This window comes from Phocoena phocoena, chromosome 1 (genome assembly GCF_963924675.1).
Source record: "Phocoena phocoena chromosome 1, mPhoPho1.1, whole genome shotgun sequence".
Classification (NCBI taxonomy): Eukaryota; Metazoa; Chordata; class Mammalia; order Artiodactyla; family Phocoenidae; genus Phocoena; species Phocoena phocoena.
The window spans coordinates 154715380-154727321 of NC_089219.1; the positions used below are offsets into that span (position 1 = coordinate 154715380).

General features: G+C 33.2%; 1 pseudogene; it reads left to right on the forward strand.

The window, feature by feature from the left end:
• The window catches only part of LOC136118210 (T-box transcription factor T pseudogene), a 31532-nt pseudogene extending 19590 nt beyond the window's left edge, over positions 1 to 11942 (forward strand).

An 11942-nucleotide genomic window follows, 5' to 3' on the forward strand; every position in this document is an offset into this window, starting at 1 on the left:
CCAAAAAATGTGAAATATTAACCTAAACAAGAGTGCATGATATTTATTTTCACAAACTTCCTCAGTCTCCAAGATATTTGTACATTTCCAAAAACTTAAGTATCTTATTCTACATAATCTCTACAAAATGACAGTTAAGACATCAAGAGCTATAGGAAGGCTCTGGGTACTGTGGAATATATCCTGTTGGGACCGATATTTGCGACAGAAAAGCAGATACCTGGCAAATAAAAAACAAATAAATAATAAAAATAAATAAAACCATCTGTACACTTTCTTTCCTAGCCTGAAAGTTGCTTCACTGAGAGTTGAATAGAGAAGGAAAAGCATTGCCATAGACTAAATGTTAGTGCACCCATTCATATGTTAAAACTTAATTTACAGTGGGATGTCATTTGGAGGTGGGGCCTTTGGTTGGTGATCAGGTCATAAGGGCAGATCCCTCATGAATGAATGACACCAAACCTGCTGGCACCTGATCTTGAATTTCCCAGCCTCCAGAAGTGTAAGAAATGTTTCTGTTGTTTATAAGTCACCCAGTCTATGGTAATTTGTTATAGCAGCCTGAATGGGCTAAGACATGATTTTATAAGTTGAGGGGTGCTCTGGATACTCTAGCTTTCAATACGATGGGCTCTCAATATTACACTTTCCTTTCTGCACTTTCTTCTGTACTTTTGAGGGATAAACCTGCAAGCCACATATTTCAGACAACCTAGCTTTCTGAATTTCTCTTGGTTTCTGGCAATTGGAGGCACTAGATGGAATTTAGAAGGAAGAAAGAAGAAACAGAATATTATTTGCTATTTTCAGTTTCTTTCAGCACCTAGGGGCTGTGACAGTAGCAGGACCATAACGACAAAAGAAGGCATCTTGCTCATGGTCTTCTTGGCATGGAACCTCCATTCTAGAAGAAGAGCATGCAGGGGTGGAGGCAAAGAAAGGCAGACCAGCTCTACAATATACAAAAATTTATTGAATTAAATGCTCGCAAAATGGGTGAATTTTATAATATTTAACCTATATTTTATAAAGCTGTTTTTTTAAAGGTGATTTTAGGCAGCAGTGAATGTCAGCAACTTTGAGAGTAATTTAGCAGCAATGGTAGAGTGGGCTCCCAGTTTTTGCTTAATAGCAAAATACATTTCTAACAGTAGCAGACACAGACAGAGAGCTTACCCCTCATACTGTCAGCAGCTCTGGGGCAAAAATGGTCACATGAGCTGTAGTCTAAGGCAGTGACAGTTTCTTGATTTATGAAGAACAACCCTCCTCTTCCCTTAACGCCTTTAGCCATTCCATCACTCTAGTCACCCGTGATCAGCTATAAATTTCCCCATCCTTAAATACTGAATGGTTTTCACATCTGCCAAATGTACGCTGAATACCAAAGAAGATTTTTCTGTCACCCAAGCAATTTGTTGAGGAAAAGTTTGGAGTCAACACCTCTGAATCCACGTCCCAGATAGTGCCAGTTACCATAGTTGTCAACATCTCCGGCAAGCAACAAAAATAATTCAAAGATGGATCATACTTAAAAAGAAAATGATATGTGCTCTATGCGCAAAACATTTTTCTTTAAATCAGTAAACAGTCATTTCCAATAAAAAGATGGTTACAGTAAAACAAAGAAATGAAAGAAATGCTTCTCATTATTCTCACAGAATTTATAGATAATATCATCTTTATAAGTAATAAGTGAAATTTGAACAATGAGAAAAAAGTATTCCAAAAAGACTTTATAGGATGTCCAAAGAATATAGAATTGAGTTGCAAAATGTCACAATATGACAAAAAATGAAAAGCCAGTGTAGAGAATAATGCCCGTTATAGGTGGAAAAAGTTAGATGTTTATAAGTAGTTATGAGGGTGACTCAGAGAGAAAGAAAGAGAGAGAGGGAGGGAGGTGGAGCAGGGAGAGAGAAAGGGGAATGTAAACATGATCACAGAAGGAACGCTAGACTTTAAAAAGGTATATCTAACATGCATTATTGATATTTTTAAGAAGAACTAAGCAAATGAAAATATAGAAAGAGTCTAAAGTATAATTTTTTCAACATTTTTCTGAAATAAAGACAAGTTGAATGTGTAGACTGAAGGGGCTCATAGATTTCCAAGAAATAATGAAACCTAACATTCATACCTACCATTACAAATCAAAGCATATTCTGGTAAGGATGTTAAAATTCAGGTACAAAGAAAGAATCCTAGGAGTAGGAGGGGAAAAAATCATGCCCCCTACTAGTGTGAAATATCAAGATGGATTCGACATCTTCACAGTAATATTCATGCAAGGAGACAGTTTGATCAGTATCTAAAATATACTAAGAGGAAGAATATGTGATACAAGAATTTTATAATCAGCTAAGTAATCCTTTGATTTTAAAGAAAACTTTTGAGTAAAAAGGAAAAGGGTACACGAAGTTATGCCGTTTATGAATAACAAGGTCTGAAACTCCTAGGGGACAAGGTTAGGCAGTGATAAAGAAAGAAAAGGGAGAAAATGGAGCTGAAATCAACTGATTAGGTGATGAGAACTAAAGGATATTTTTTAAATTGACAGAGTAGACACCCATGCCAACCCACCCTCACTCCTGCCCAAATATGCTAAGATTAATTTTTATTTAATGAAAGTGACAGAAGCGTGAGATGTTCACATGATCAGAGCAAAGGTAGCAGGAATATTCAGCCAGCCTCCTTTGGGTTGCAGAGTCTGTTAATTTTGACTCTGTTCCCACGTGAGGACTCTTGTCAATATGCAAAGCTCATTTTTTCTAAGCTCAAAGCTTTTTCAGAATCAAGTCACCTAACACCATTCAGAAAGAACTTTAAGCAGCATCTATGTCCTTCCTGTGAAATATTTATGAGCAACTTGGATTCTGACTTTCCTGTCAAACCCACCAAAGCCTAGTCTACATTCTCTTTTAAGGACATGATGGATGTTGGAAATGGAAATCCTGTTTATCCCCAGTCCACATCCATCTTTCTATTTTTTTCTATTTCTATAGATGATAGAGAATATAGATATAGCTAATTTCTCACTGAGCTTATTAAAAAATCTATGTTCTTACAAGATGTTACTTATATTATTTCATTTGATTTTCCCAATACTGTTAATAGTTGGCATCATAATTCCCATTTTACAGCACAAAAATTTCAATTCCATTAGGTTAAATCAATTTGTTCTAAATTACACAGAAATTCAGTTTTGTGTCTGGTATTAGAAGAATCTCTTTGTACTTCCCCACCACCCCTTACTGTAGTTGTAAAATTCACCTATTGGCAATCACATATGATAAATGATCATATGATTCCAGAGAATAAATTACAAGTGTTAAACTTAAAAATAATGACTTGTTAGTTCCCTATCCCCACATCTTTAATGACAGAAATCACAGATCTTGTTCATGAGGATCACAGTTTTTGAAGTAAAATACTGGATTTTTATTTCTATTGCTATGACGGTATTATTATAGTAATACCCAAACAAGAAAAAGACAATACACAAAAAGAAAACTACACACCAATTTCCATCATAAAATAAATGTAGAAATCCTTAGCAGAATATTAATAAATAGAATTAGCAATATATAAAAATAATTATACACCATTACCAATTGATATTCATTCTGAGCATGTAAAGCCAGTTCAATATTCAAGAATTATCAATGTAATTTACCCAATCCTAAAGAAAAAAAAAATTGCATGGTCATATAATTCAATGCAGAAAAAGGGTTTGACAAATTTCACAACCATTCATGTTGTAAAAACAACAAACAAACAAAAAGCTTTCAGAAAAATAGGAATAGAGAATAACTTCTTCCACTTGATAAACAGCATCTATGGAAAACAAAAAGAAAACCAAAACCAAAAATCCCAAAGTTAACATTATACTTAATGATGAAAGACTGAATTATTTCCCTCCTCAAGATCAGGAACAAGGCAAGGATATTCACTCTCACCACACTCATTTAACATAGTATGAGGTGTTCTAGCAAGTTCAGTAAGGCAAGAAAAATAATTAAAAGACAGATATGTAGGTAAGAAAGAAATAAAATTGTCTCTATTTGCAGATGATATGATTATATACAAACTGAAGTCTAGGAATACACATATACTCAAAAAAATACTCTTTTAGAATTAATAAGTTAAGCAAGGATACAGGATATAAAACAAACATAAAATATTAATTGTAAACCTATTTGCTAGGAATTAACTATGGGCAGTGAGATTTTTATAATCACTCAAAAATGAAATACAGAAATATATCCAAATAATCAAATATTTACAAGACTTGTCATCAAAAAACTATAAAATGCTCATGAAAAAAATCAAAGAGGTTCTAAATAAATGGAAGACATTCAGTGTTTATAGATTGGAAGCTTCAGCTTGGTAACTGTTAGTTTTGCAAGGGCCATCATAACAAAATATCAAAGACTGGGTAGCATAAATAAATATATTTTCTCACAATCCTGGAGGCTTATTAAAGTCCATGATCAAGATGTCAGCAGGGTTTTATTTTGCCTAAGCCTTCTCTTCTTTGCTCGTAAATGGCCATCTCTTCTCTGTACCTTCAGAGTCTTCCTCTATGTGTGTCTGTGTCTTAATTACAAATCAGGTTGGATTAGAGCCCATCCTAATTACCTCATTCTAATTTAAATACCTCTTTAAAGAATATCCCAAATATAGTCACATTCTCATATTGTTAAGTCTGGGGGGTTAAGACTTCTACACATAAATTTTGGGCAGAGTCAATTTGCTCATAACAGTAAGGATTTCAATTATGCCAAAATTGATATATAATTTTAAAACAATTCTCATCATGACATCAGCAAGAATTTTTGTATAGACCAGATTATTTAAAGATATATATGGAAAAGAACAAAGGAACTAGAAGAACAAAAAGAATTTGGAAAATGAAGAATATAGTAGAAGAAGCCAGTCTACCCAATTTTAAGCCTTTTTTTTAATCTTTTTTTTTATTACTGCTTTATTAATTTATTTTGGAGTATAGTCACTTTACAATATTTTGTTAGTTTCTACTGTACAGTAAAGTGAATCAGCTATACGTATACATATATCCTCTCTTTTTTGGATTTCCTTCCCATTTAGGTCACCACAGAGCACTGAGTAGAGTTCCCTGTGCTATACAGTAGGTTCTCATCAGTTATCTATTTTATACATAGTATCAATAGTATATATATATGTCAATCCCAATCTCCCAATTCATCCTTATACTATCTTTAGTAATCAAGACTGTGTGGTGTGAGTGGAGGAATAGACACATAGGCCAATAGAAGAGAACAGAAAATTCAGAAATAAACTCACAAATATGCCCAAATGATTTTTGACAAAAGTGAAAGGAACAATTCAATGGAGAAAAGATAGCCTTTTAAACCAATGGTACTAGAGCAATCTGATAGGTTAAAAAAAATTGAGCCTTGACTCAAGTTTTATCTTACATAAAAATTAATATTCTGGTTGTGATATTGTACTATAATCTAAGATGTCTCCATTGAGAGAAACTGGGAAATGAGTACATGAGACACCTCTGCATTATTTCTTATTACTGCTTATTACTGCTTATTACTGCTAATGAACCTACAATTACTTCAAAGTGAAACTTTTAAAAAAATTTAAATACAACATTTAAATCCTAAATAAGATCAATAGTCTGAATGTTGATTCATAGTAAAGCCTTTGTCAGTTTGGTGCTCGTGCTATCAACAGCAAGGCAGACTGCTATGATCAGGTGAAAAAACGAGATTACTGTGTGTAGCCGCTCATCCTATAATACCCCACTTGAGTACAGACCTAAATAGAAGACAGTCCTATTTACCAATCAGCTGGGGGAACACATACTGTCTATATATATGTATATATTTCATTTTTAGGAGATTAAAGAAATTCCTAAGCTATAAAATCAACACTATAGTGCTTAGGACTCAGAAATGTTATCTGCTAACTTCATAGTTTATGAAGAACTTTCATTATGAGCTTAAGGGAAGAAAAGAAACTAATATGTAAATTAAGCAAAAGAAAGTTATAATAAAAGAAAAACAAAGAGAAACTCCAACAGAGAAGGTAATAAAATTCCAGTGGAGATCAGTATAGGTACTTTTAAGAAATAAAGGTAGTAGAACATAATGATAAGCATGATTTAGAACAGAAAAATGTTGAGAATAAAAGCAGTACATGCAATTTTAAATGGCCAATATAACCTCCAAAAATGACAGAAACTGAGGATGGAAATTATTTTCCAAATATAATTTTAAATGATTTTTTACCAACTGAGGAAATTCTTTCAGCCTAACATTCTCCCTCAGGGGGCATTTGGATTTGAACTCCTAAAGATGGGAAGATAATTGGTATTTTATTGCTCAATATGTTTGCAACCATAATGATGAAAATATTGTTTATTTACTTTCAATTTTGAGTCAATCTTCAGGCCACGGAAAGAAGATGCTATGTTTAAGGATGGAATGAAAATCTAAGAGCTATGATAAAAATGTAACTTACACAAAGCAGATTGTGAAGAAAATTGGGTAGAGAAGCAAGGGCATTAAAATTGTCATATAAAGTATGAAAACTGAATTAAAGGACTATAGAAAAATGATTGAGTTTAATTACATTGTTTATACTAAAGATAATTGACAGAAAAACCAAAACAATAACATAATTGACTAAAACATTTGGAGAAGAGGACCTGAGTGAGTTAAATATTTATATTTTATATTGGGGGAATAATAAATATTATCTGATATTAATAAATTCAGAAAATATATATTGTTTGAGAAGGGAAATAACCAAAATATAAACAATTGTGAAGAACTTGTCTGGAGAGTAGACTTAGAAGTGAAGAAGTGATCTGACTCTGTTGATATTTAATATAAAACATTCTTTAACATGTGACTTTTTTAATGAGCATATATTACTTGATAAAATGAAATATTTTAAAACTACAACCCTACTTACTTATAAGTGATAGTGATTTATATGATAGGAAGGTGCTTATTGTTGAATTGATATGAAAAAATTTAGAATAGAAGCAATTACCAAACTAGAATCATGCATGTAAACATTTTTTCTAGCATTTTTTATGTGTTAAAATGTTATTCTTCTTTGCTTTATACTGTTGAATTTGAAATATCACCCACCCAAGGCTCTTTGTTTCTCCCTAGTTACTTGGCTAGAGGCTGCTTCTATTTGCAAGGACATATCATGTGAATTACAAGGAAGTAAAATAATTGGCCTTCAACTAGACCAAATTTTCACCAAGTGGATTATTGTGCCCTGATAATGCCCACAGTCTAAATGACAACACTCAAAACTCAAATGTGTTCTTAATGTAATTAATTATAATTTCCAAGTTAGGAAAATTGTGTTTTGTATAAAATCTTATTTCATTAAATTAGCCACAATAAAAAATAAGAATCACCTTTCATTGGGAATATACAAGAGTAAGTTTCAAATAATTTTATCATGGAAAGTGTTATGATAATCATTTCTAATATTTACAGTTAAGAATCTTAAAATCCTTCTGGCTCTACTTTCAAGAAAAGTCATCAGCAACGTTTAAAAATGTATGCTTATGAAATAAACCATCCAATTACTCTATTTCTATGTTTAAATTCCCCAGTTCTTCTGGCAATAGAATATAAGTCACTGAAGCTTTGTTTCCAGTGGAAAATGGCTGGTACTTCCAATCCTACCCCAGAAACCCACAATTATATAATCTGCAATAATTATCCAGTTATTTTTAGATCACTTCCATGGTGTTAGTATTTACTTGTCATGTTACTTATTTTCACAGCTAGGCATCACATCACCCATCTTTACAAATAAATTTATTACAAATTAAAGGATATAATCCTTCTTCTCTGACTAGATTTCTACAATTTCTTTTTCCCAGCAACAACTATAATTAAAAATAATAATTGATCATTTGTTTTAACTTGTCAGTAGAACTTACCGTTTCCTGGTAAGGACATCTTTGTTAAAATTGGATGATCTTTAAATGTGTCAAAATGATCAAGATAATAAAGGTCTTGAAATATTTGCCTTTTTGAATTTAGAAATGTAAGCTATGACAGAATACAATTTCTTTCTGTAAAACACATACAAAAATGAACAGCACGTTTCAAATAGTTAACTTATTTCACAAGGATCATAAAAATTAAATAATTAGATGAGCAACTCTGTTCCATTATTCAACGGGACAATTCTATCAACATTTACAAGTTTTAAATATAGATTTATAATGCAAATATATTTATAATGTACTTTTATCTTTTATAGTGTATTTTTTAAATCTTCAATTAAAATCAGTAATCAAAAGAATTTAACATTAATTATAATAAAGCATTTATTATAATGTTTCTTTTATTCTTCAGTTATACTATTTCAATACTTTAAATACATGTCCAATTTTATTACCATATTTATGAATTTAAAATCTTAGTTTTGCTTAATGTCCTCCACTAGCAAGAAAACCAAAATTGAATGATACATTTCCATTTACTTGTAACTTGAATTCTTTATAAATAATTTTATTTATCAAATATGAATAACTATGATTATAAATACAAGCTTTCAAAAAATGAGAAAAGCGAAGATACAGTTCATGAATTTGTGCTAATGACAGTTAATTATGCTTAAAATTTATTGTCAATTTGAACAAAAAGCTATCACAAAAACAAAGTAGGACATTATATAATGATAAAAGGTCAAATCACCAGGAAGATACAACAATTACAAATATATATTCATGCAACATCAGAGCACCTAAATATATAAAACAAACACTGACAGAATTGACTAGAAAAATAGACAGAAGTGCAATAATAGTAGACGATTTCAACGTCCCACTTTTAAGAATGGAGAGACAGTTACCTTATAGGGAACAATTTTTATGAGTTTTTCTTCTCTCCTTCCCTTATTTATTTTTGCAAATATATTTTTAAAAAGCACAAACTGAAATAATAAAGAAAGAAAAGAAACAGAGATGAAAGAGAGAGAAAGGGGTGGAAGGAAGGATGGAAAGAAGGAAGGAAGGAAGGGAGGGTTTCTTACACAAAAGGTGACATACTATACAGTTTTCTGCAACTTCCTTTTATCACTTAACAATTTGTACTCCAAAATATACAATGTATAATCCATTTAATCCATTTTGTAGAGATCTTCCCAACTGCTTTGCGCAAGTACATAGTAATCCACTGTGTAGATATATTGCAGTTTATATAACTGTTGGATTTTGGTGTTAGAATTTTGGATTTTTGGGGGTGATTTCAATTTTGTTACTAGTACCAATAATGTTACATTGAAGAACATTTGATACATGTCATTTCAAACTAATGTCAGTGTACTTTTGGATCTTTGGAACAGATTCCTGGAAGAGGGATTGATAGGTCAAAGGCCAAATACAGCTATGATTTTGTTAGATATTGATAAAATCTTCTCCATGGATGTTGTCCCATTTTACATTTTGAAAAACAAAATATTAGACTGCTTTTTCCTCCTTAGCCTCACCAACAGAGTGTTATCAAACTTTTCATATATTTCAAATCTTACAGGCGACTAATGGTTTTGGTTTTAATTAGCATTTTTCTCATTATAAAGATTATAATACAATATGAAATATATTTTCTAACAAACGTTCCATTGAAAATATGAAATCTACATTCGGATCGGAGTAGCCCAGGGAAGTATCCTGGGTTAATGACATAAGTGGCTATTTAGTTGTAATTAATTAGGTTAATCTGAAACCATCCGTTTTACTCAGGACTGCAGATTAAAGAGATAGGGGAAAGAAAGGCAGAACAGAAGAAAGGGAAGGAAAGACGGAAGGAAGGAAGGAAGGGAGAGAGGGAGGAAAGGAGGGAGGGAGAGAGGGGTGAATTTAATAGCTAGGTTTGAATTAAGGCAAAAAAATATATGAATAAATGGGAAAGAACTGCTTAAATCAATGTAATTACCCTTGTTTGCTTGAAATCTGTGTTATAGTTTGAAGTCTGTGCCATACCTACCTTGTTAAGGAAAACACTAAATTTACCTATTTTGCTCATAGTCATGTTTCTCATAAACTCTGACCAGAAATTACAAATTTTAAAGTTTTACCGCATTTCAGCAGTAAACTACGTGCATAACCTCAGAAATGGATTGATGTCTCTTGTTAATACATATTTTGTTCATCAAATGCTGGGTAGGAGCTACATATTAGTATATATCCTCAAAATTTTATTGCATTTAACACACCAGAAGGGACATTATACAACTAATAAGAAGTGAAGTCATGTTAAGTTATTTGATCAAATATGTTTCATGAAAACTGCCTAAGAACATCAAAACAATTAGTCAAACTCAAAATTCAATCTGAGTTAGCATTCATATTCAAAGATTTGAATTCAAAAGTAAGTTCAGAGACCAAATATTATATTTTGATTTGCTCTGAAGTGGCCATCTGCCCATATAAAAAAACTACTGTAACAGTTTGGCAGGGAGTTTAAAGAACCAAAATAACTACTCTGTGCAGGTCAGGTTCACAGGCATCTGGGTGTTGACTTGGAAAGCACAAAAAGTAATAATCACAGCATGTGGTACTTTACTGAGTAGCCAGCCAAAAGTATCTGTCTAAATAGTCAAAAATTTTGGCTGTCATAAGAATCCTTTGAGGAAACTTTATACTTATCAAATTTCAAATATCAGTGGCCAACATTTTTAAAAACACCATAAAGATCAAATAAAATGTTATAGAAAAGTTACAATAATCCTGAGGTTCCCACAATTTATATCCTGACACATTTAAAAATGTTCCTTTTGTTTAAAAATGGGCTTCAAAGATATCAATAGTTTTATTTGTATATTTTATAAATATTTGTGTGCTAGTCAATAGTCTGATTTTTAATTGTTTAAAGCAAATCCAATGCCACAAAGAGCTACTTTAGTCATGCCTTGCAGGAAGGAGTTCAAGGGGACTATCCTCTATCTTCACCCCTCTGCCCTTCCCCTACCTTCAGGTCTTCTCACAGGTCTCTGCCTGGGAACTGCGGACCTTTGCTGCTCCTTTTCTTGGAAGAGTGGCTGTTGAAAGGAGTTAAATATGGCTCTTGGGTAAAGTAAGTCTGGGTTGGAGGGCCATGAAGAAGGGTCAGCAAGAGGACAATCTCCCTTGGTGTCCAGAACTTGTAGAATAGCCTGCAATAGAGTGGACCACCAGCTGAGCTCTTTGAAGTGAGAGCTACAGGCTGGCAGGGAGAAGGGTGACCCCAGTGTCAACCAAGAAAAGTTAGATATGGCTGCACTTCAGAGAGCTCACCAACCAGGTGATGGTCACCAATAACAGCAGGAGGATGTTCCCAGTGCTGAAGTTGAGTATGTCTGGCCTGGACCCGAACACCATGTGTTGTTTCATCTTGGATTTTGTGATGGAGAGCAACCACTTCTGGAAGTGTGTGAACGGAGAGTGGGTGCCTGGGGGGTCAGTCCAAGCCATATGTGCATATTGAACTCCTTACATAAATAAAAACTCTAAATTCATATAGTATGAGTTGAGGGTCTACAGGGGATGACTACCAGCCACGGCATTCTCAATGCATATCTATCAAGGCTTACCGGAAAGAGATTACAGCTCTTAAAACTAAATACAACTGATTTGCAAGGGCTTGCTGTGATGCAAAAAGAAGCAGGGATCACAAAGATAAGATGGAAGAACCCAGAGACAAACAGCAACCTGGGTATTACTAATGGAAGTAGCTTAACCCTGGACTCAGTTCCTTCTATCTGCTGTCAACCCCCATCCTCAGTTTGGAGGTCCTGTCTCACTTTTCTCCACCCATGGCTGTGAAAAATGCTCTATGCTGAGGAACCACAGTTCACCCATCCCTGTCCCTGTCCTCAAAGCTGTGCCTAGGACCACCCCGCCACTTGGACAAGCTCATACTTAG